Source organism: Mus musculus, chromosome 5, assembly GCF_000001635.26.
Source record: "Mus musculus strain C57BL/6J chromosome 5, GRCm38.p6 C57BL/6J".
Taxonomy (NCBI): Eukaryota; Metazoa; Chordata; class Mammalia; order Rodentia; family Muridae; genus Mus; species Mus musculus.
The window spans coordinates 69205785-69230982 of NC_000071.6; the positions used below are offsets into that span (position 1 = coordinate 69205785).

At 35.6% G+C, this 25198-nt stretch overlaps 1 protein-coding gene across 1 annotated transcript in view; it reads right to left on the reverse strand.

Annotated features, from left to right (window-relative positions):
* The window catches only part of Kctd8 (potassium channel tetramerisation domain containing 8), a 232425-nt gene that overhangs the window by 96500 nt on the left and 110727 nt on the right, over positions 1-25198 (reverse strand). The gene's annotated exons all lie outside the window — the stretch shown is intronic.

The following is a 25198-nucleotide window of genomic DNA, read 5'->3' on the forward strand; positions in this document are numbered from 1 at the left end:
GCACAACACTATCACATTACAGTTGGTCAATATGTTAGTCTCTGTCATTGAAAAATAAGTCTTAGAATTTTTATCAGTATTATGAAAAATGTAAATAAGAATGTCCCCCTCACTTGATTGTTCCAAATATTAAATGAATTACTATATAAGGTATAGCACCTGAAGATGACTTAAAAACTGGTTAATGCCCAGTGTTACTGACAGTGATGCTAAAAGACATGATGGACAGCCACCTGCTAAAATGAATATTTTGTGACACTAAGCCTATTAAGCTGTCAAAGAAAAGATATTTACCAAAGAAAATCTAAAAACAAAACAAAAAAACAAACAAACAAACAAACAAACAAACAAACAACTAAAATGAAAGATCTTGGTGTAAAACTATCAGGCTCAATTATTTACCATTCATGTTGCTACTCACAGAACTTGACAGCATGGAAATTATTTTAATGTTGTTTGGTCCTGACTTTCAGCATTGGACACCAGGGGATCTTTTTACAGGAAATACCTATTGAAGGATGCGAGAGAGTCCACAGAATATGTCACTCATCTATCCACATGTCCATCTGTTCTGGAAAGTTATCAAGAAGCAACCAAATGATAACCAATAATGTCAAGCTTCATACAATGTGAAGAAGTATTAGACATAATAAATTGGCCTTAAATTATTGCACATTAATGTCCATCAACATTTCTAAACATTATTTTATCACTTATACTTTTTAAAGTTTTTTCTAATGTATTAATGTTTGGGGAATGAGAATTTGCCTGTATGTCTATATAAATATTTGTGCACTTTATACATTCTTCATGTTCACAGAGGTCAGAAGACAGCACTAGACATGTGGAACTGGAATTATAAAGGCTGTGAGCTGCTTTGTGGGTGCTGAGAACTGAACCTGGGTCCTCTGTAAAAGCAGTCACTACTAATAAACACTGAGCCCTCTCTCCAACACCACTCAATCTCTTTTCAAACTTTTATCTCAATTGCTTATCTAAACGATGGGAACCATATTTAAAACAGAGAACTTGAGTTTTAAGTTTCAGAGTCATGCAATTCATAATATAGAATTGGACATTTGACTAACATGCTCCAGATATCAAAATCTGGATCCAAACTACACTGCTAACTTAAAGTAGATGTCTAAAGATGATTTGCATGCGTGCGTGCGTGCATGCATGCGCGTGTGCATGTGTCCAGAAGGCTACAGCAAGCTTCTTCAATTTTCTTTTGTTGGCTCACCTCCACTAACCTCAGAGCTACAAATATAATCCACTGTAATTGCTTACTTAAACATTGGTTCCCTGGGAGAATGGACATCTCTTTCTCCATCATTACTTTTGGTTTCTTCTATTTAAGTTTGAATGTTGAATTACAACAGTGCCGTTTACAGAGGTGTTTGTTTAGTCTTGACCGAAGTGAAAACAAAGAATCTTAGAAAAAAAATCCTAGTATACAACTAACATTATGAAAGAATTGTTGTCAGTGCTGAGCTCCGTCTGTACGTTATTATATCTTCATCTTTAAGTTCCTGCTGCATATCAGAATTTCTTCCTTTCTCCCCTCTACACTTCCTACTGAAACTGATTTTTATGATGAAGAAGATAGCTCTTTTAATAGAAAAGAAATGCCAATTTAAATCAGAATATTAATAGAGTGGAGGAGTAGTTATTTAAGTACTAACTAACAATGGAATTCGAAGGGGCTGATGACCTACACTTGAATAAAAAGGAATTAATTGGTCACTGGTTTCTGGCTTTATCTTGAGAAGTTATCTTGGAGTTGATATGTGCCATGCCAAAATCTGTCAATAGAATTCAAATAGATTTAAAAAAAAAGTGGCTGAAATCATACACCAGGTATGGGTTATAAATGAGGTCCCTTGTCTGGCTTGGGCCTCTGGGTAAGAAGGGACATGGGAAGTTTGACTGAGCCAAGGTGGACATTGGGCTGTGAGAAGACTCAGGATCCCTCTCTGGGAGTGGGGAAGACATAGTCAGGGGACCCTGTGGAACCTGCTGGAGTTGGCTGGGGTCCCCGGGACCTGAATGGACTTGTGGCCCTGCTGGGAACTCTAGCCTGGGGCAGAGTGGGAAAGGGCAAGAAGAGGACAATCCTGCCAGGTCCTGCTGGGAGGAGAGTCCTAGGTTTGCTTGCTCACACAGCTTGGCTCAGTGGAGACCCATCTGGGAACACTGAGAGGCTTTCCTGAGGGAGGTTAGATGCTGCATTGGTCTTTAGGGGGAAACCTTCTCCATTGTTCCAGCATGATACATCCCAGGAAGAGGCAGTCATGGTTTTAAGGCGTTTATTATAGAAAGACAGAGAAAGGAAGAGAATAGGGAAGTAGAGGTGGGCCATGGCCATGTGGAGAGAGGGGGAAAGGGAAGACAGAGAGAGCAGGAACAAGAGGGCAAGAGAAAAGAAAGCAGGAAGAAAGGGAGGAGGTGGCAAACAGCCCCTTTTATAGTGGGCCTACCTAGCTGGCTGGGAAACTGTGGGGAGGAGCATACCTGGCTGTTGCCAGGTAACTGTGGGGGTGGGGTCCAGACAGAATACCAGGAGCTTGAGGCATTGCCTGTGTGACTGATGGCCACAGAATTATAGAGCTGGGGCCTCCTGTCAGGAGCCTATGTCTGGGAGCATGGCAAACGGGCCTTCTGTCTTTTGCAGATTAAACGGATCTCTGGGGTTTAAACCTAGCTCGACCAGAAAAAACAAACAAACAAACAAAAAAAAACTGCCTTTCATGGTCTCACAACCATGTGAGTAAGTGAGAATTCTGTGGTCAGCTTCACTGCTTGTCTTTAGCCTCTATTTTTATCCTTGTGACCTCTTAGGAGAACTGACAATAGAGTGTCCATTATCTCTTAGCTGTGCTAGAATGAGCCACCACTGATCAACACTGTCTTCATGCAAGCCTCAATATTTTCCTTCTTGACTTTGTGTACTCCACTGCCAGGCCAAATGCTAACTACTTTTAGTCCTTTTCTCCTCAATGGTAGGAATTTTCTTCCTAGTGAGGTGGGAACCTACCATGTAACAAAATGTTAATGTCTTTAAATCTTTGTTACCCTCATAGGATATTTAATTGGGATGATGTCTGTTCTTCTAAAGTTCATTCCTAATCGATTAAATGGAAATAAATTTATCAAAGAGTGCTCATTTTCTATGACTGGATAATAAATGGTTATGATCTTGTTAACGTAAACTAACAATTATGCATTGTTTCATAGTTCACATGGATCAGAAGCTTAGGCACAACGTGGTTCACTGAAGCTGTCTGCACAAGCTCTCATAAGAAAGAAGTGGGGGAATTTATGCTGTGTTTGGTACGGGAGCCATAATGGGGAAAATGTTTATGGCATTGACAAAATATTGGCCCTTCTAGTGGTGTCTATATATCTTCAACTGAACCAGCCAGAGGTAATTTTCACCACACTACATACAATATCTTCTTTAATTCTACTGAGCTAAGTCAATTTATAAAACTATCTCTAGGTATCTGGAACTGTTCCCAAATTAAATAATGTTCATCACATCTCTTTTACTGATTTGTACATTTTTCATATTGCTGTGGAGTTAGCATTATACCTTCTGTTTTCAACCATCATGTGTCTCAGTTACTTTTAGGAGACATATTACTTCACTCAGATGTGAAAGAGGACATGCTATGTTGCTTTCTCTCATGCACATATAAACTGCAAATGATTCCAGTAACAGGAATATTTGCTTCCAATGGCTTCTTCTAGACATTTATTAGAGCACATTCATGTGTACACTCATTATAAGTGGGTGTTGGACCAATAGGAGTGTTCACTGGGCATCCTGCCAAATGATGTTAAGACAGACTTCCCAATTTGTACTTGTAGTGATTTACTATTCTTGTCCCAGCCATAATGATGGAAAATACCTTTTCTTTATCATTTAATTAGCCCAGCAATCCTGGTAGAATTAGTGTTTAGAATGTACCAGCATAGAAAGGATTGGGAGAAACTAGAAATCATCTGCATGAAGACAGAATAATCTTAGCAGCATTACATTGATATTAAACAATATAAATAAAGGAAAAATTATTTATCACAAGTGCATTAGATACAAAGACTCTTTATCTTAGGGAGCTCTGCTCCATATCTTTATAAAGAAGACTCTTGCCCAAAATATTTGAAATATTATTTCTGATCCCAGAATACTATAAGAAATGGCCTATCTGAAAGCTGCCTTGGGGATGACCAGCACGCTAAAAAAAAATCCTTAAAATAATTATAAAGTTATTTCAGGGTAGTGAAGAATGTATGCTTTGATTAAATGTGTATGTGAATGATTACAGTGGGATAAAGTTTTAAGTCTTATGATATGCTTCTCTGATCTCTAAAAGAATAATCAGTCATGTCTGAAACTCTATATACATTATACATTCTATATAACATTCTATATAACATGAAAGAAATGTGAAGAGATCTGGGGCCATGAGAAACTTACAGTTTCCAGTAGAAATAAAAATATGTTAGAAATGAAAGTAGGCTAATGTTCAGGTAATAAAGGCACAGTAAATGAAACAGATGCTAATGCCTACAACAGAATTTCATAGTAATTTTGAAATGTGTTGTTTCACTTAAGCTTCTCAGCAGACCGTAGAAGACTCTCAATTGAAAACAGTTTTTATTTTTCATGAGTCAGACAAACTTGGTGAGTCAATTTCAATAAAAAAAAAAGAAAAACATTGGATTGCACACATGAAATAGATGCAAACTCTCAATTGTGTTCTAACTCTCAGGCATAAAACTCTAATACTATTAATAATTTTGAGACTTGGAATCATCATCATATTGCCTTGTTTCCATTTTTTTTAAATCTGCAAAGCAAATATGATGGACTTGAGTAAAGAACCATACACCATATATCTAAGTTGAGGTTAGTAATACTTCTTTTTATGTTGAAGTGCAGGTTATTAATTTTAGGAATTACTAATTTATATATAAGCTAGAACCTGAAATCCTATCTATGAAGGCAGAGGAAAGAGTAAACCATGTCTATCTGAACTAAATGCCTTTCTCTATCATACCAGGAGGCAAAACAATATCAGAACTTTCATTACAGAAAGAAGTGATTCCCCTGTATAGATTTTGAAATATTAAAGCAAGGTGTTCATCAATAGGGATCAGAATTGGTGCTTCATTTCTTAATACTAAGAATGAGAAACATTCTTACTTAGAGTTTTATAGAAGGTACTTTGTACAGTAATAGATGGTTACATTGACACTTTTCATAATTGAAAATATTTTGTTTCTATCCTTTTTAAGACTTAAATTATATCTTAAAGCACTTAAGTTATTTCTATGTGTTGCTTGAGTCCAGACACTTAATAATTTGGGAAATATCATATGTAATTTGTTTTTAATAGCTGATTACTGTAATACTTAAATATTTTCCATAATTGAAAATATTTTCTATACTTTAAAAAATGACCATATCACTTAAATTATATCTATGTGTTGCTTAGATCCATAAACTTAGTCATTTGTTAAATGTCATATGTAATTTTCAAAACTATTTCCATTTTCTCCTTTCATTCTCTTTGAAATTGTCCCATTTGGTAGGAGAGAACTTGGGGCTTTCTATCAACTAATGGCTTTTCTTGCTAATTCTTGATTAAAAAAAATTTAAAAAAGAAAGAACTTCTATACCCCTTCACAGCACCTTGTATCTGATTATGAGTAACTCTATCCATGCCTTCCACCTTTCTGTGAAGAAACCATCTGTGTGGTCTAATGGCAATATCTATATTTTCTCAGGAAACTCTTGTTCCTCACTAAGCCAGGGACCTTCTCTATCATCTGCTTTTATATCACTGACATTCTGAGTTCCATCTGGACACTTTCATCCACACCTGAAGAATACAATTGTGGTGCTATTTTTTCCATCCCAAACAGACCCAAACAATAAACAACTGGCCTGAACTTTTTGTTGTGCTTCAAGCTATATTCCATATCAGTTTGTTACCTATGCAGCTTTTCTTGATAGAAATGTATATATTTGCTGTCTCTGACTCCAATCCTGTGTGTCTCCTGGCTCTTGTGGATCATATAATACAGTTCATGAGGGCAGTGGGTGCAGAGATGATGATGATGATGATGATGATGGGAGATATAGGGGTTGGAGGTGGTTTTGGAAGCTCTGTGATTAGTTATGGTGAATGACCACATGGAAAACTAGCTATCAGGAGGTAGATCACTTGGTGTGATTCAAGGCTTATAAAGTTTTAGGAAATCGAGGGTAGGAACATCCAAGATAGCCAAAGGTATTGACAAAGGGCTTAGGGGATCAAAATGCCTCATTAGCATGGGGAAACATTTCTGGAATTTAAGGTGCTAGTTGAACAGGTTCTTATCAGGAGAAAGAAAATTGATCCTGCAATCTAACTGAAGTCATGTGACATTCCTTCAGGAGAGACATATGTGGGGGCTTAGAATTCCCAAGACAAGATCAGGGAAGGAGAAACCCAACTATTGAAGTAAGTCTCCCACTTTGCACCTAGCCCAGAGGCTATTCAGTATGGTGGACTTTGATCTTAGCAGAATTTTCCCACACAATTCTATTTCTCTTAAAATAAGACTGCAACTCTATCATTCCACAAAAAGTTTCTAGCAAGGCCACTACATCTTTTCTTATGTACATATCCTGTGGTTTATTCTAAGTTCTCAGTGTATTTGATTTGTTAACACAGTTTGGCATTGATAGTCTCCTCTTTCTTTATATGTATATACAATATGTCTGTATTTGTGTATGTCTGTGAGCAAGGGGGCTTGCACTGCTGTGTGAATGCAGGTACATACTATCCATTTAGCACAAATGAAGATTAAAGGGCAATTTCAGGGGTTTTTCCTTGGCTTTTACTTGTTTGAGTCAGGGTGTCTTTGTAATTAATTGGTCTGTGCCAAACTAGCCAACCTACAAAATTCTGGGGTTATTCTGGTCTCTGTGTCTAAGATTCCAGACATGTGCTACTAAACCAAGTTTTTATGTGGTTTCTTGGGAGTTATAACTTAATTACATACACTTGTGCATCAGCTTCTTTATTTAATGAGTCATTTCCCCTGTCCCCTTTCTTCATACATACTTGTCACAGGGTATTTTAAGTACTGAAGTATCCTCATCAATCAATCCTTCTGGGAATCCAGTGAGTATTCTATACCCCTTCCCAAGCACTCCCTTTTATTTTACTGCTTCTCAGATGAAGAATTCTATTTTTGCAAATGCTTACTGTTCCAGATAATGAAGAAATCTCTTACTTTAGAAGCTATGGATATTTCAACAATTTATTAATTCTACCTAAACTTGGATTTCTTTCCCCAATGATAGGTTCATATATTCAATACTCAGATAATTCAAATCCCCACATCAAGTATTTGCCAAACTGAATCTCTCTGTTATTAATGGTACTACATCTTTCCAGCAGCTCAGGCAAAAGCTGTGGAGTATTGAGAGCTTCCTTCCTTTGGGACTGAAGTACTATTACCAGTAATGAATATGGGCTCCTCTTGTAGAAAAACCAAGTCTGAAGTAACAGGAGATCTGAAGCCCTCTTCTGGATTGTATGAAAATCTTCAGTCATATCCACTTTTCTACATACATACACACACACACACACACACACATACACACACACACACACACACACACACACACACACATACAAACACACACAAACCAATTGAATAATAAAAACAAAAAGAAAGCTAGGCGTGGTGGCGCACACCTTTAATCCCAGCACTTGGCAGGCAGAGGCAGGCGAACTTCTGAGTTCAAGGCCAACCTGGTCTACAAAGTGAGTTCCAGGACAGGGCTACAACACAGAGAAACCCTGTCTCGAAAAACAAAAAACAAAAAAACAAAAGCAAAAAAAAAAAAAAAAAAAAGAAAAAAGACAAACATAAAAAACAAACAAATCAACAAACAAACAAAGAAATCTTTGGAGTGTCCCTGTCATAATTTATTTGTAGGAAATTAACAGTGATCCTTTCCAAAATGTATGATAAAAAGATGTCTTTTCCTCTTCAGATTAGCTTTAGTATGTTTTTACTTGCAAAAGTATGACATTATCCTAAAAGATGAAAATCAGTACAATTGAGTATGTTGATAAAGGAAGAGCAATGATCAGAGTGAACAATGCCCATGTCTGAGAATGTTAGGCTTTCAAGGCAAAGTTAAGAAATGTGGATTCTGTACAACCACCATAAGAATTTCTTAGAGGGTATTAAGCACAGAGGAGAAAAGATATTATATATGCTGTTTAGAAAAAAAAAAGATGACTTCACCACTGAAAATGGAATACTAGGAATGTTGGGGAAGAGTGGAAGCAGAGGAGACAGCAAGGAAGCATGGCCACAGTCAACGGAGGGTGATGAAGAAAATGGATATGATGCTGGATTTAGAACTGAATTAGAGACTGCCTGACTATTGATGCACTAGTTGAAGAAAAATTAAGAGAGTAAGAAAGTAAACATCTAAGGCAGTCTTGAAGAAAATAGGGCTAATAACGTGATTAGGGGTGATTCATTGATTACAAGTTCACAACTCTTCCAGTGTATAGTGTAAAGACAATTAGGCATTCCATAGACTAAAACCATACACTTCTGTATATGTTCATAAAGATAAATAACTAAAACACACATTTATATATTTAATAATTCTTTCTTTAAAAGTAATTTATGACTGATACCTTAGTCATGCTGATAAAGTACTATATATCACTTAGACTTATCAATTTGGAAGGTTTTATGATATTTAATATTTTTCAGCCATGCACTTAAATAATTATGTGGTACAAATTGTCATGAATAAGTAAACCCACCTTACCCAAAGGAATTTTACACTAAACTCAATATTTAGACCTATGTAGTTAGCTGCTTTTTCCTTATATTCAGCATCTTTTGTCTACTATCTAGAGTAGTTTTACAGTAATCTGAATTCTGCTGTCTGGTGTTAATAATGAGCATCTAATCTAGGATGAACAGCTTTTTTTTTTTTTTTTACTTTTGTGCATTTTCATACTCAAAGTAGACACTACTAATCAATTTTACCATGTTTGGCTGATGTAGTGAAACTGAGAATCAATCATAGTATTTCTGGAAGCTGCCACAAGTCAATAATGATAAAATAAATAAATTCAACACCAAAGAGAATTCCTGAGTGTTTATATTTCTATATTTAAGGGACTCATGTCTATACTTCCATACTGATGACTACCAAAGAGTTTACTTCCATACTGATGACTACCAAAGAGTTTCATAAAAATTATGATAAAGGAAGTAGAGACCTTAGGGAAAATATTAGAAACACAGCTGCCTGACCACCTTTTTCTAACAATATTTAGACAGATGTCTATCTCCTTGGTTTTCTTTTCTCCCAACTACATGTGCTTAGGGTCTTTAACTCTTGGACTAAAAGAAACTGCTAATTGGTGATTTGTGAATGTCACTTAGAACCTGCACACCATTAATATTGGAACATGGCGGAGGAATGGCCATAGAGTTGAAGTTTGAAAATGTGAATAACTGTGTGCTCAGTCAAGTGCTCTACAATCAACAGAGGTTTTACTAATTGCTCATGGACCAGGCAATTAGCCACGAAAGAAGCATGTCATTAAATGTGCACATCAGACCAACACTGAACACTAGCTAGCCAAGAGCAATTAAAGAGAAGAGGAAACTGAGATCTGGGGGCTCGGGGGAAGACAAGGATTTAATTTAGTTTGCTGCTCTCAGATCACACTCCATTGCTGAGGAAAGTCAGGGCAGAAATGCAAGTAGGACAGGAACTTGAAGGAAGGAGCTGAGAGAGTTGAGTTGCTTCTCCTGGCATGCCCAGCCTGCTTTTTTGTTTTGTGTTGTTTTGTTTTTTGAGACAGGGTTTCTCTGTGTAGCCCTGGCTGTCCTGGAACTCACTTTGTAGACCAGGCTGGCCTCGAACTCAGAAATTCCCCTGCCTCTGCCTCCCAAGTGCTGGGATTAAAGGCATGAGCCACAACATCCAGGACCACTACCACAGGAGTTGCCCTAACCCCCACAATGACCTGCCTCTACATACATATTAATCATCAATCAAAAAAAATGCACCACAGGCTTGCCCAAAAGCCAATATGGTGGGGATGTTTTCTCTAAAATTAAGAAATTTTAAATATTTTAAGGGACAAATTTATTTTTTTTCCTGGAAAAAAGTGGCTAGATATTTTTTAACGTCCAAGCAATCAAGTATGTATTTAGTCCACTGAAGGATTAAATATACATTTTTTTTTAAACAGGGGTTCTTTGTGTAGCCCTGACTGTTCTGGATCTTGTTCTGTAGAATAGGCTGACCTTGAAATCACAGAAACTACCTAGCCTTTGTCTCACAAATGTCAGGATTAAAGGAAGGCACCACCATGCCTGGTCCAAATATGGTTTTTTGTTTTTTTGTTTTTTGTTTTTAAATAATGAAGCATTTATTTCCATTTCAAAAATGACTTCAGATTTATTTTTGTTACTTTTATTTCAGTTACACTGAAGTAGCAAGTCAATTTTTCACATTTTATAGAAAAATTTACAACACTATTTATTTAGCTATTTATTCTTTAGTTTATATATGATGAAATTTAGAGTTACTTAATGCAGTGAGCAAGGTAATTAGATCAGTTTCAGAAGACCAGATTTTGAATTGTTTTAAAATAATCCCAAATGAATATATATTATTTTTTATAAAGAACAATCAGCTAGTTTAAGAGTATATATCTTAAATCTATATTGAATTTCAGTCTTACTTACAAATAACAATGCTGTGTTTAGAATTCTTTTTTCTTTTAAAGATTTTTTATTATTATACATGTGTACACTGTAGCTGTCTTCAGACATACCAGAAAAGGGCATCAGGTCTCATTATGAGTGGTTGTGAGCCACCATGTGGTTGCTGGGATTTTAACTCAGGACCTTCAGAAGATCAGTCAGTTAGAAATCTTATTATAATGTTAATCTGACAAAATGGTTGTTAATCTTAAACAAACTAACATGTGAAATTAAGATCTCATGCGTCTCATATTTAATTTTCTGTAAACAAATACTATTAATAGGCAAATGTTATTAGTCAGGGAAACCAGAGAAGTATCCAAATAACACAAGACACTGGCTTTGCTCTTCAATGTTCATCATAACTAGATTGTTAGACCTTATTGATGACATGACCAAACATTTTTGGATTTAGAACAAATCAATCTTGATCTAAGTCTGAACCCTCCTGTGAGCTGCCTTCTGCTGGTACCCTTCACAATGCCGGAAAATACAATATGCACTACTGGGGAGAAAAGGCATTAATATACTTACCCTTCCCTAGATCCTAAGTGCTACAGAGGTGATCTGCATGACTTACTGAGGGAAAACAACCACTTTGTGATCAGATTTGAAGTCTGTTTTACAGGAAAGAATTTATAATTCATGTTGGATAATACATCCCTGGTCACCAGCCCAATGCCTGGGCAGACCATAATCCTTACAAGGGTGTACTATTTCCTGTTTCCTGTTTTAAAATTGGTTAACATGTGCTTACTTCCAAGGATCTAACAGCCCTTTTAAGTGTTGCTCAAATCACTTTTTTTTTTTGTTTTAGAGGCCCCAAAGTTTGTTCAAGATTGGAGTAACCACCTTCACTGCACTCTAGATAGCTGTTTGCTTGTTTACTTTTACATTAAATGTATTTTGTCACTTAAAAATTGTAGTATCATTTACTAATTGTACAAAATAGTAGGTTTCATTGTGACATTTCATACATGAAATCATTTCATACATGATCATCTTCATCATACATCATTTCATACATGATCATCTTCAAATCCCCATTATCAAATCCTGCTCCTAATTTCCACTGTGACCTTTCCCCAATTTCCTACCTTTTCACTTACTTTCATATAGTATCAGGGTTGTTACCTTTTTAATTGATATTGTTTTGCATAGCAGTTATAGGCCTAAATACATATTATTGTCTCAGAGGAAGAACTGACAGAGCTTCATACACACCAGGAAACAACCTTGCAGAAGACATAATTAGAGCCTCAGTATAAATTCTCCCTCGGTTATATGAGAATAGCTATTAGCTCAGCATTCACTCTCATCCACTTCACTCTTTAATCACTGAGATAACTCTCCAGTCCCTCATCATGTATTAAAGTATATTGGTTATGTAGGATTTACCATTTTAATGGAAATAAATGCATATGTATTGTTTATTTTTAAAATATTAAAAAATAAGTATAAAGGAAATAATCTTATTACTACAAGATTAATAACAACAAAAGATGAGCATAAATTTTTTCCAAGCACTGGAATAGATTTACAATAATCCTCTTTGATTTGCTCCTTTAAATAGGAAACACTCTGATCTTTATTTCTTCTCAAAATTTAAGAAGTCACTAGTTTGTTGCTCACCTTTTACTGTTTCATGTAGCATAGTCATATATGATAAGACTAAATAATTTAATTGAAAATTTAATGTAACAGAGTATACAGTTGTGTGTCTTTTAGCATGTAATGTACCACTTCAGATAATTTATTAAAATATTTTATTTTTGCCAGTGTTTATTTGAGTTAATATTCAAAGTTGTCTATAATGATTTATATTAGTATAGATTAACACACATTTTCTTTCCTCTGCACTATTAAGTCTACATACTTACAAGTAAATTAGGATAGTCTTCAGTATTCTGAATGTATGAGATTAACCAGAAACACATTATGTATTTTCCTTTCCTTATCATGATTTTACTACAAGTCATAATAGCAATAGTAAGTGTTAAGCAGCTTCCAAAATGAGCTTATTTCCAATGATGCTATCAGAATAAAGATTATATTCACATAGTTTATGAGGGAATTAGACTGGGTTGCATTCTTTTAAATGAGACTTATGTGAACCACTACACTATGAGATTCAGAGAGGATAACGAGACCTGACATCTCATCCCAGCAAGAGAAAACACTGTCATAGTTAATAACTACCAGAACATTACAATTATTCCAGTATGTTAAATGTGAGAGTCAAACAAATTTTATGTCAGCGAAATTATCAATAAATATACTTAAATGCTTAAATGTTTTTCAGAATGAAGTGCATTTAAGCAATATTTTTTAATTAGCAAATGTCTAGCAGAAAGAAGGTTGTGTTCCAGTTTCTTAACTGCAAGATAAATAAAAATGAGTATGAATATGTTGGTTCTAAAGCGATAAGTAAAAAAATGAATAAGTCATTAAAGTCACCCTGATAGCTTAATACCTAACATAGGTGGAGATATAACTCAGATGGTGCAATGACTACCTAACATACTGAAGCCCTGGCTTCAATCCTCAGCATCTCACAAACAAACCTGGTAGACTATAGGTATAATGCCAGCACTCAGAAAGTGAGATTTGGGGTTTAAGTGTTCAGTTCTCTTCTTGCCTACACATTTAGTCCAATCCAGTCTGGAATAGCCTACTCTGTCTATAATGTGTGTGTGTGTGTGTGTGTGTGTGTGTGTGTGTGTGTGTGTGTGTGTGTGTGTACCTAACACTAACCTGTTGCAATATGTCCCCTTTAACCATTAACCATCTTCCATACCAAGGACACATTTGTTAATTGGAATGATGTACAGTTTAACTCTGTACAAAATTTTCCAAACAATAATTTCATTTCCTATTGGATAGGCATAGATTTCCTTGCACCAATTTGTTTTGTTTAACTTTCCCTAACCACAAAAACAATAAAACAAAAATAAGGAAAGTTTAATGAATGATAAAAAGATCATTCAAGGTGACATTTGGATTGACAGCCTGACATGGGCAACGTCTTCAATAAATATCTGCTGATGAAATGGAAAAAGATAAGCATGCATAAGAACAATATTCAGAACTGATGAGAAACTGAAGGCCTGCACATAACAATTGCTTCTTCGATTAGCAAGATGACTCAGAAAGATGTGGTCCTTGCCTCATGATTCTGCTGATCATAGTTCAAGTATCAGACATTAGAGAGAACCAACTATCAGAAATTGCCTTGACATTACCTAACACTAGCCTGTGGCTGTGTAACTTATTAACCCTGTACCATCTCTTGAATGAACAGAGATATTAATTCTCTAAACCCCCATTTGTGTGCCAGATGGTAAAATCAATATTAGATATCTTAATAGTGGTAACCTATAATTTATTTTTAAATCCAACAAATGTATACCATTTGCTCATGTTATACTATGTTTTTCACAAGGCAAGTACTTTTTCCTTTTCTTTTCAAAATTCTAATAAGGGAATTACTATTCTCTCTATTTTACAGATTATAAAATTGAGAAGGAACTCAATAATTATCAGTCTACTGGTTCTAGGTCATTTCACTCCAAAGTCCTGTATTCTCCCTCGTGACACATCTTGTATGTTTAACATGAAATACTATTCACTTAAAATTATATTTACATGTGAGTAGACCAAGTTGCCAACATGAGATATTATGCCCTAAATTTTCACCTAAATTATTAGAGAGGTAATTTTTATAATATTTGAAATTTTGACTGTTATAAAATCAATAATATAATGGTAGTAACTTAAACCAGTTTGCTTTCTCTATCACTGCAGTAGTAATTTGAGATGCTAGTTAAAGATTGCATGCCACTTCTCCAGTGTCTGAGAATTCCCGTCTTTTTATCATTCTGCCCTTTCGGGTTTTAGCAAATGTCAGTCCTTCTTTGGCACAGAATAACTGCTCAGCTTCTTGTTTCTGAATCACAAGTAGATAGGTCAAATTGTTAATAGAAAACTGTCTATCAATGAGAGTCAATGCCTTTGTAAAGGTAACTTCGTGGAAAATATCCAACATTTTATGCTTACATATGATTGACTAGAAGTTAGTCAATGGTCTTCTCAGAAAGAATGTATCTGGTGTAAACCCATTTATATATAAATGAAAATGAGTTGTATGTACTAGACAAAGATAGACAAGATGTTCTTCACTCCTTTTATATATATTAGGAGGGAGGGTGGAAGGGAGAGAGGGAGGGAGGCAGGGAGGGAGGGAGAGGGAGAGGGAGGGGGAGAGAGAGAGAGAGAAAGAGAGAGAGAGAGAGAGAGAGAGAGAGAGAGAGAGAGAGACTCATTAAATTATAATGAGGCAAGTTCTGAAATAGCCAATGAGTTCTGAGACACCTACAATGTATTTGAATGTACTCAAAATACCTTGTCTTAAAAAAACAAAACAAAACAAACAAACAAACAAAAAACCAATGTATGATTATGTTCAGAATGGGATGACCTATTTAACTCCTATGGACATGGAAATGCTTAGTGAAGAAATCTTATGAACAAATAAACCAGAGTTTAAGACAAGGGAAGATTTTGTCAATGAGCTAGCTAATCAAAAACTAGGTAAATCAACAAGTCCCTGGATGTAAAATATTTCTTAAGTATCAGTGAAAGACTGAGTCTTATCACAGAAGGTTGACTGGTCTAGGTGAAAGTTTTGATTGGGAAAAAAAAAAAACAACCTGAAAACAGTCTACAAGTCCATGGTCAGATACTAACAACAAGGATGACATTATCTCTTTGTTTATCATAGGTTCAATTATTATGTAATATAACAAAGTCAGCTTATGCTAGCCCACCTTTGTTGTCTAAAACTGGTCCCTTTAGGAAACATGCACAGCATTAGTATCAAATCACCTCATACTTACCTTTTCTGGTTATGTCTAAGAATCATATTACTGTATAAAGTAGCCAAGCACTAGATAATCATCTACTTAATAAGTTTCATTAAAGGTAATGATGGCATACAGACCACTTCAATGTACCAGTGTTATGGTATCCAGTTACAAATAAAATATGAACCTTCATTTGAAAAAATAGGCTACTGGCCCAAACTTCACACTGTAATTTATTTTCCAATTAATTACATAATTAATCATCAAATACCAAGAGAAAACCTTCTAATTGAAGTTTCACATTAGCCTATGGCTTTTCATTATTGTGTCACATAATACAGTGGAGAAGGTAACAAAACTCATGAAATGCAAAGTGTGCACATGAATATTTACTAAATACTTATAAATGAATAAAATACTTAGGCAAAAATTACAAAATAAATATATTATAAAATTTAAGTATACATATTTAGAGTCGTGTAAAAAGGAGACTCATAAATTACAGGAAAAAAAACTAAAGCATTTCTCATAAGTGACTTTAAAAACAAATATACCCCTATACATGTGTGATGGGTGTGCAGTTTGGTTTTTATGTGGGACCCCTAACAGCAGGAACAAAGGCTGTCTATGACTCTATTGCCTGCCTTTGAAGCCCATGCTCATGGCTCTGTAGGCTTATTGTAAAAGTAGACATCCTACCAAAATCAAGCTATAGTATCAATGCAATCTTCTTGAAAGGACAATTTTCATCTCAATTTTTGTCTTGACTCCTATTTTATTTCATTTATAAACTCAGACCAATTAAGAAAAATCACAAATGTTTGTTGGTTTATATGGATGCTAAGTATGTGATACTTTGAAAATCAGTTTGAAATACAGATATGTTTAACTCAATTATGTAACTTGATGACATAGATTCTGTCCATAGAGTGGGGACTGTGAATAGACTAATTTTCAATACAGAAACAGTTTTCCGACATAGTGTAGGGCCAAGAAACTCTAGGGTTAGTGAAGTGTTGCTAAATTGAAGAATTTAGTACTACAATATAAAAAGCAATAGAGGAATTTGCTAAATAAACTGCTAAGATTTAGAAATAACAACTTAAAATGTATTTTTCACAAAACTTTTTTTAGCTGGTCTAATATGATTTAGCTGAGTCAAATAGCTAGAAAATTATATTTGAAAGAAAAGAGGAATTCGACTTTCAGTACAAAAACATTTATATTATATAAAAATATAAATGTTGAAATGTTTCAGTGTTACTCATTCTGGAAACATGATTTCACTACTCTAGCCATTATTGACCCTTGCACATTTTATGACATTTGGACCTTGTGTTTTCAAATATTTCCTTAAGCTTTTTCATACAGTTTGTTAATCTTAAACCTCCATTGTTCTCTGCCTATAAAAGATGAGACATGTTGAGACTTCAAACAAGTTTTGTGTTCCCTTCCTTACATGGCAAAATTCATTTTTACCATTTAATTTTTGCATAATAGATTACAATTTGTTTTCTTAGCATGTTTATACAATCTATTTACGTGGTTACAAAAGTAGAGAATAACATTCCATTACATCTTTCTTTCCATTTGTCAGAGTATTTTATCAAAATAATATTGTATCTCTGAAGGGAAAGGATTTCTCTACAGCACTGGTACATCTCTGCTCCAGGAGCAATCCTGGCAATCAGAAGCCAAGAAAAATGACATCACACCACACACCAAACCTCTCACAAAGAGATTTATTTGGGCTAAAGGGCAGGAACCAGGAGGATGGATGCTTCTTCTTTCATGAGAAATTCAGGGAACTGAACAGAAGGCAGAATTTATGCAGGGTTTTATTGCAGAGTGTGGGGGCATGTCTTTCCAGGGTAGAGATTTCCAGGTTGAAGATGGGTGAAATTTCAAGTCCTGAAGTTGGAGTGAGCTCAGAGATTGGTGAGACTCTGTTTGTTCGCCATGGTCTTGGGTTTGGTGGCAAGTCTGGGTAGCACTGTTTGTTCCCTGGCCCTATTACCCTATCATTAGTTCAATCTCTTCTGAAAATAAAATTTTTAAGAAAAAAAATTTGTCTCAATGGTGAAATGCTAAAATATTAAATCATGTTGTGGTATTACATTCCACAGAATCACATGAGGAATTGACACAACAGAGATATTTTTAGTAAGACTCATTACTTCTTTGGTTGTATACTATATATTGTATTCTATATTGCTGTTTTCTATGATTACAGTCTTTTACTATCATAATTTCCTTAAATGATATTTTTTCAGAACTATTTGTTGCTTACTTTTGTTTGTCCTTGATAAGTTGATACAGATATACATTGATCATATCTCCCCTTATTTGCCTCTTCCTAGCATCCATCACATATGCTAGCTAGTTATATGTCAACTAGACACAAGCTCTGAGAGGAGCAAACCTCATTTCAGAAGCTGCCTCCTTAAGGCCAAACCCTGAATACCATTTTCTTAGTGAGTGATGTGGGAGAGCCTAGTCTATTGGCCACTTTTGGGTTGGTGGACCTGGTTTTTATAAGTAGGCTGCAAAGACCATGAGTTACAAGCCAGTAAGCAGCACCCCTCATGACCTGTGAATTAACACCTGTCTCCAGGTTCCTGCCCTGTGTAAGTTCCTGTTCTGACTTCCTTTGATGATGAACAGTGATGTGGAAGTGTAAGCAGAATAAATCCTTTCCTCCCCAAGTTGCTATTAGTCATGGCATTTCATCAGAGCAGTAATAACCCTAAGACACCCCAACCCAAACATTTTACTCTCCAAATTTGAACTCTGTTTCTATGTTTTATAAACCATAAACTCCAGTTCTTGCACTGTATGAGCATGGATGTGGGACCATCCACCTGAGCATAGAATTCATACCAGAGGCTACCTCCCCTCTCAGCAGCTGTCAACTCTCAATAACTCCTCAGTAAGGGCTGGAGCCTACAGATCCTCTACTCCAACCAGGAGGGCATTGGTGGCTTGATCTTATGTGGGTAACCACAGGTGCTATATTTAATGAGTATAATAGCCATGGCATATATTTTTTTGAGAAGCTTCATAGTTCTGATACAATTTCTAAGGGCATCATGTTTGAAAATATTTGTATTTTACTCCTACATTTGACTAATGAGACATCAAATACAGAGCTATACATTTAATGTATCCTTTTTTCAGACTTAGATGTTATTCTGAGGTCCAGTTTCCTAGTATCAAGTTTAATATCTTAATGAGCACTGATCCATTGAAATCAACATCACTTAATGTAGTCACTTTTATTGCCATTACAAACATTGCACACAAAGACTCAAACATGCTAGGTAGGACTCTATTACTGATCTCTGTCCACCGGCATTTAGTTTGTTTCCTTTTGGATAGTTTCAAGGTTACCCCTTTAATCTTGATATCCCTCAAATTCATTACTTAAAGTTTTCTTTTGTCAATGTTTTCTACTCCTGAACAACCTGTACTCATTTACGGAGAATGGGAGGAAAGCAGTTGAGTGCCTATATACTCTACACTTGTTTCCTTCCAGGCTTACTGTGAACTTTCTGGTTCCATTTTCCTGTTACTTAGTTTTTTTATATAATTATTAATTTTGTGTCCAAATTCTGTTGGGCTTTCTTATTTTATTTACCTTTCAGATGTCATTTTTAGTTTTTCTTTAAAATAGTTTCTTCCCCATGTGTTCCTTTCCTACGCTCATTTTTACCATTTGAAAATGCTTCCATTGTCATTTCTGTTAATTTTCTAAAAGATTGTGATGAGTTTTCCCAATAGACTCAACTTTTACCCTATATATTTTAAGGACAATTATCTTTAAAATTTTAAATATTATTTTGTTATTTTGTTTTTAATAATTATCCATAATTTCTATTTTACCCAGGACATCTTTACAGTGAATACGAGTGTGCGAGCATGTCTGTTTGTGTGTCTGTGTGTCTCTCTGTGTGTAATCTCTGAGTTTACATGTTCATTTTCTTTGACAGTATGTCCTGTCACTTCATTGTGCATTTATACGTATAAAAGAAGTGCTATGCAAACTTATAGGAGTCAACACCATTTTTTAAATTTCCAGTTGCTTATATCTTTTCTCACTAATAGCGCCTTGAATCAGAGGACCAACAGTGATGCCTACATGAATATTTAAATGTTTTTGTGTCTTAACAGGCCATGTTTCAGAAGAACTTAATGCTTATTAAACAATCAACAACAATAAAACCAGCCAAAAACCTGTAGTTAACAGAATAAGGAAATTGTCATTTGTCAGTAATGAGCGCCTCTTACTACTAGACATACTTAGTCTTCGTATGTCTCTCCATTGTTTATGTTGTAGTTTCAAGTATGTTACACATAAAGCAATGATTTTTGTGGTTTAAGTTATGTGAATTTCTTCATGGATGGTCTAAAAGTGCTTCTATGCTTCAATAATGGATTTTAAAATTAGATCAGAAAACATATGCCCAATAAAGTCTAAATTATTTACTGTGTGATACTTTAGTTTGAAAAAGTTTGCCAACTCTTGGTCAAGGGTATCCTTATGTTCTTTTTCAATTTTATATTGTAGTTATTCATTTTGCATCCTTCACAGTGACCTCCTCCATGTCACCCCCTCTTACAATCCACCATCCACTATCCTCTTCTCTGAGCAGGTGTTGGGGGGGAGTCCTCCCTGGGTATCCTCTCCCCGTGCCCTGTCACTTCAAGTCTCTGCAAGGATAAGAGCTTCCTCTTCCACTGGGGACAGACATATCCCACATACAGAAAACAGCTTTTTGGATAGCCCCACTCTGGCTGTTCACCTAGTAGCTACACAGATACAGACACCCACCTCTGAAGAATAGATGGAACATGGGAACACTTATGGAAGAATGAGAGGAAGAATTTATGGGCACCCAAGAGGATAGAATTCCACGGGAAGACAAACAAATTCAACTAACCTGGATCCTGGGGACTCTTAGAGACTGAGCCACCAACCAAAGGACATACACTGGCTGGACTTATGCCTCTTTATGTTCTAAAACCTCTTTTACTTCTCTAATAATCAAGAGTAGTACTGTTCCCTTAGATCTCTTAGGTCTGTATCAGGGAAAGTTTCTCAGGATTAGACTGAGGTAATAAACTCAATTTCCTGAGCTGTGGTGCACAAGAGGGAAAGGCTGCATCTGCGCCATCTTTGTAAATCACTTGTTTGATCCATGTTGTTATTGTTTTTTAATTTGTTGAATCTGAACTTGAAACATTTCTTGACTTTTGTGGAAGGTACCTATTTAACTCTGGTATATTGCATTGCAATTTCTGGAATAAATTCTGTATCAGTTCAACACATAGTTCTTTCTCTGTTCCAAATATTATAAATCTTATATCTACTACCATTATCATTTCTTGTTTGTTTTCGTTGTTATTGATTCTGTATGTTTTGTCATGGTGAAATATCTAAGAACTCTGACAACTTTGGGGATGAGCAAACTGTATTTTGGGCTTAGTCAAATGGATATGGCAAAAGTGTTTTGGTTATAGAAACAAGAACATCATTGGTTACTTTAAAGATATATACAATGTAAGAGGACTCTTGAAGGAAGAGGATAGAGAGCGGTAGTGTAAATAATGAGAGAGATAAAGAAATGGATAAAGAGACTGCAAAGCAGAAAATTCCCCTATAAGAGAACTAGAGTCATGGGATTAAATCTCTGGACTTTGTTTAATTATCTATTTTTTAGACACAAGAGAATATATCTCAATGGAAAATGGTAGAAGCTTTATGACAAAAGGACATAGAAAAGGAAGCACAGATGAGAGAATAATTTATGAACTGCATTCCTGAAAAAGCAGAGAAGGGAAAGCAGATGGAGGAACTCACATTAGGCTTGAGGCCAGGTAGGAGGAGATAATGGGTGTGGAGGGAATCTGGAAATAGAAAGTACTAAGTGGCAAAGGTTTGTATCTCATTGGACTTACTTTCCATAAGAAATATAAACTGCGGATGTATTTTAGGTACTCGAGAAACTAGAAAATTCAGAAAGGGTTGAAAAATATGTCCTGGTGGATAGAACATAGATAGAGTTTGGATAACAATGAAAACTGTGTGAGGATTTAAGGCTTAAGAGAGAGTAAATATCATTTGTTTTGAAAGACCTAAGTGTAAGTTTGCAATTTTACTAACAGCATTGCATAGCCTGGAGAAGAATACAGAGGAAGAACAGCTAGGGGGTTTAATTCTGAAGGTCCCAAGAGATTCTGAGAGATAAACTTTAGATCATAAAGTTTATAAAGAACATGGAAAAGGAAAGAATTCAAAGTATTTTAACAACAACAAAAAGGCAAATGGGTGAGGGATGTGGAATTAGTTCAGTGTCAAACACTTGTCAAATGTGTAGCTCTGGGTTCTCTCCCTGTTTAAAAGATTTCAGCAGGAACAGAATGTATGATCAGATCAGAGTCATGTATAATTTCATGATGAAAGAAAACTATGGTGTGGTCTATTTCTTGTATAAGTAAATAACATTGTTGTGTAATTAAATTTTCACAAGAAGTTGAAAAATAATTGACTTTGTCTCAGGGAGGGGAAGGTGATGTGTGAATGTCGGTTAGTAAAGCACCCATCATCTGAAGCCCAGCCCATTTCATTTTCCTACTTCCCAGTGACATTAGAAATAAGAACACTAGTCGTCCATCACTGGAAAGAGAGGCCCATTGGACATGCAAACTTTATATGCCCCATTACAGGGGAACGCCAGGGCCAAAAAGTGGGAGTGGGTAGGTAGGGGAGTGGAGGGGAGGGTATGGGGTATGGGGGACTTTTGGGATAGCATTGGAAATGTAAATGAGGAAAATACCTAATAATATATACAATATATATATAAAGAAATAAGAACACAGCACTAGAGAAAGGTAAAATTTTGTGACTCATTCTCCTTGAACTTTGAATCATGAACTGACCCAGTACCATCCATTTTCACCTACTCTCCCTATCCAACCTCCAGCCCACTTCACATGAAGACAATGACTCATTCTCAGAAATTTTCAGAAAATTAAGATCTGGGAGAAAAGTTTAGTCTGAAAGGGTTTTTTTTACCAGACATTAAAGTATAATATAGGTATGTAAATATATCCTTTATTTTCATATATAATATAGATATGTAAATATCTCCTTAGGAATATATATAGTGCCATAAGAAGGATATATATAATTATTTGTATATGATATATAGATAGATATGTAAATTTCTCCTTCTTACGGATATAATATATATATATATATATATATATATATATATATATATATATATATATATGTTGGTCTTGCTTTAAAATGTAGAAATACATGTTATGTTCCAGATATATAACTATGCCTACTCAATGAGACATTTTCTTGTAAATATTATGGGATAAGGCTTTATACTTTTTTGGGGGGGGGGTGGCATAAAGCAAGTCACTGAAGAACAGGTGGAACCCAATAAAGCATTTATATTTTGAAAGTGTAATTACAACCTTGGAGGATTGTGCTACAATTCTTTTTGCAGGAAACTCCTGAGTGGTAGCCAGGTTTAAGGAACATAAAGCAGGGGATGTCTGAGAAAGAGGACATGTCTCTAGTAAATCTCTGTGACATGGAGACCAGAGCAAGGGCAAAGGCAAAGGCAAGTTCACTGATCATCCCTGCTGTCATAAGAGCGTAATAACTCCCGGTAAGTAATGTATATCTCTCTTTGCTTGTTTCTTTTCTCAAAAACATAAGGTGAGCAAAAGCATGCGGTTAGCGTCATCGAGTCTAATACTCAGAGTGTCGGGAAATGGCACCTTTGGGTGACTGTGCAGCTGCTGCTCATATATACTCACCATGTTCCTCTTCTAAGTGCCATTGACTCACAGCAAACCTCACTGACCACCGTAGGTAAATACTAGCTTCAGGGTTGTATATCTTTACTTCTGGTTATTTTGACCCTGTTTTAACAACAGGACCAACTATGTTAGGGAGAATTGTATTTTGTGTACAATGCACACCAGGAATCTTGCACAAACTACATACCTACCAATTTTAAAAAATGGTATTTTTTTTCAATTATCACAACCTGTGTCCTGAGGCTGACATTAAAACGTACTGTTACTTGGGGTAAATATAGAAGGAGCTGAAAGATCTGACGATGAGGAAGCCAAAGGGATAACTGTTCAGTTGTTCAGTTTGATTTGATTTTTCTACAGTCAGAAGATCATTCAGGAAAGGTGTAACAATTCTTCAGGATCATTACTGTCTGTGTGCTTTTGGTTCTATGGTGTTTCTGTTGGTTTTCTCAGACTTGGCATCCTGTATGAGACTCTGGGACCTGTTGTCTTTGTATGTTTGTGTAAGCAGGAAATATTTTAAGCTATCGGGGATCTGATAATGAGAAGTATTAGTACTTATGTGAGACATGAAGTACTAAAATCATCATCACAGGCTATGTAACATTCACCCAAGTATAACTATGCAGTGCAAAACTGTAAAGGAAATGAATCTTTTATCAAAAGAACGCCAGGGCCAAAAAAAAAAAATGGTAATGAGTGGGTAGGGAAGTGGGGGGGAGGGTATGAGGGACTTTTGGGATAGCATTGGAAATGTAATTGAGGAAAATATGTAATAAAAATATTAATTAAAAAAAGAAACCTTGCATTTATATTCCTCATGCTTTACAAAGCTAACCTCAGGAAACACATTGTTTTACACACACACACACACACACACACACACACACACACACACTCACACCCCACATGAAAATAACATGAAGAGTTCAGCAGAGGAAGAGATCCATGGAAGGAAGAAGGATACAAGAAAAGATAACAGAAGATGAGTATAGTCAGAATATAAGGTGCATATTAAAAATAAACTGTAGCTGGGCAGTGGTGGCCCACACTTTTAATCCCAGCACTTGGGAGGCAGAGGCAAGTGGATTTCTGAGTTCGAGGCCAGCCTAGTTTACAAAGTCAGTTCTAGGACAGCCAGGGCTATACAGAGAAACCCTGTCTCAAAAAAGCAAAAAATAAAAAAAAAATTAAACTGTAATACAACCAGCAATAGACAAGTGATCTCTTTCTCCACATCCTTGACAGCATCTGCTGCCACCTAAGTTTTTAATCTTATCCATTCTGACTGGTATGTTGTAGAATCTCAGGATCTTACTGATTTGCATCTCCCTGATGATTAAGGATGTTAAACCTTTCTTTAAGTGCTTCTCAGTCATTTGAGATTCTTCAGTTGAGAATTCATTTTTTTTTAGCTGTGTATCCCATTTTTAATAGGGCTATTTGGTTGTCTGGAGTCTAATTTCTTGACTTCTTTGTATCTTTTGGATATTAGCTCTCTATCAGATGCAGAGTTGGTAAATATCTTTTCTCAATCTATAAGTTGACATTTGTCCTACTGACTGTGTTCTTACTCCAGTTCTGTTGGAATTGCAAGCTTGTAAAACAACACTGGAAAACAATCTAGCCGTTTCTCAGAAAAGTGGAAATAATTCTACCTAAAGACCCATCTA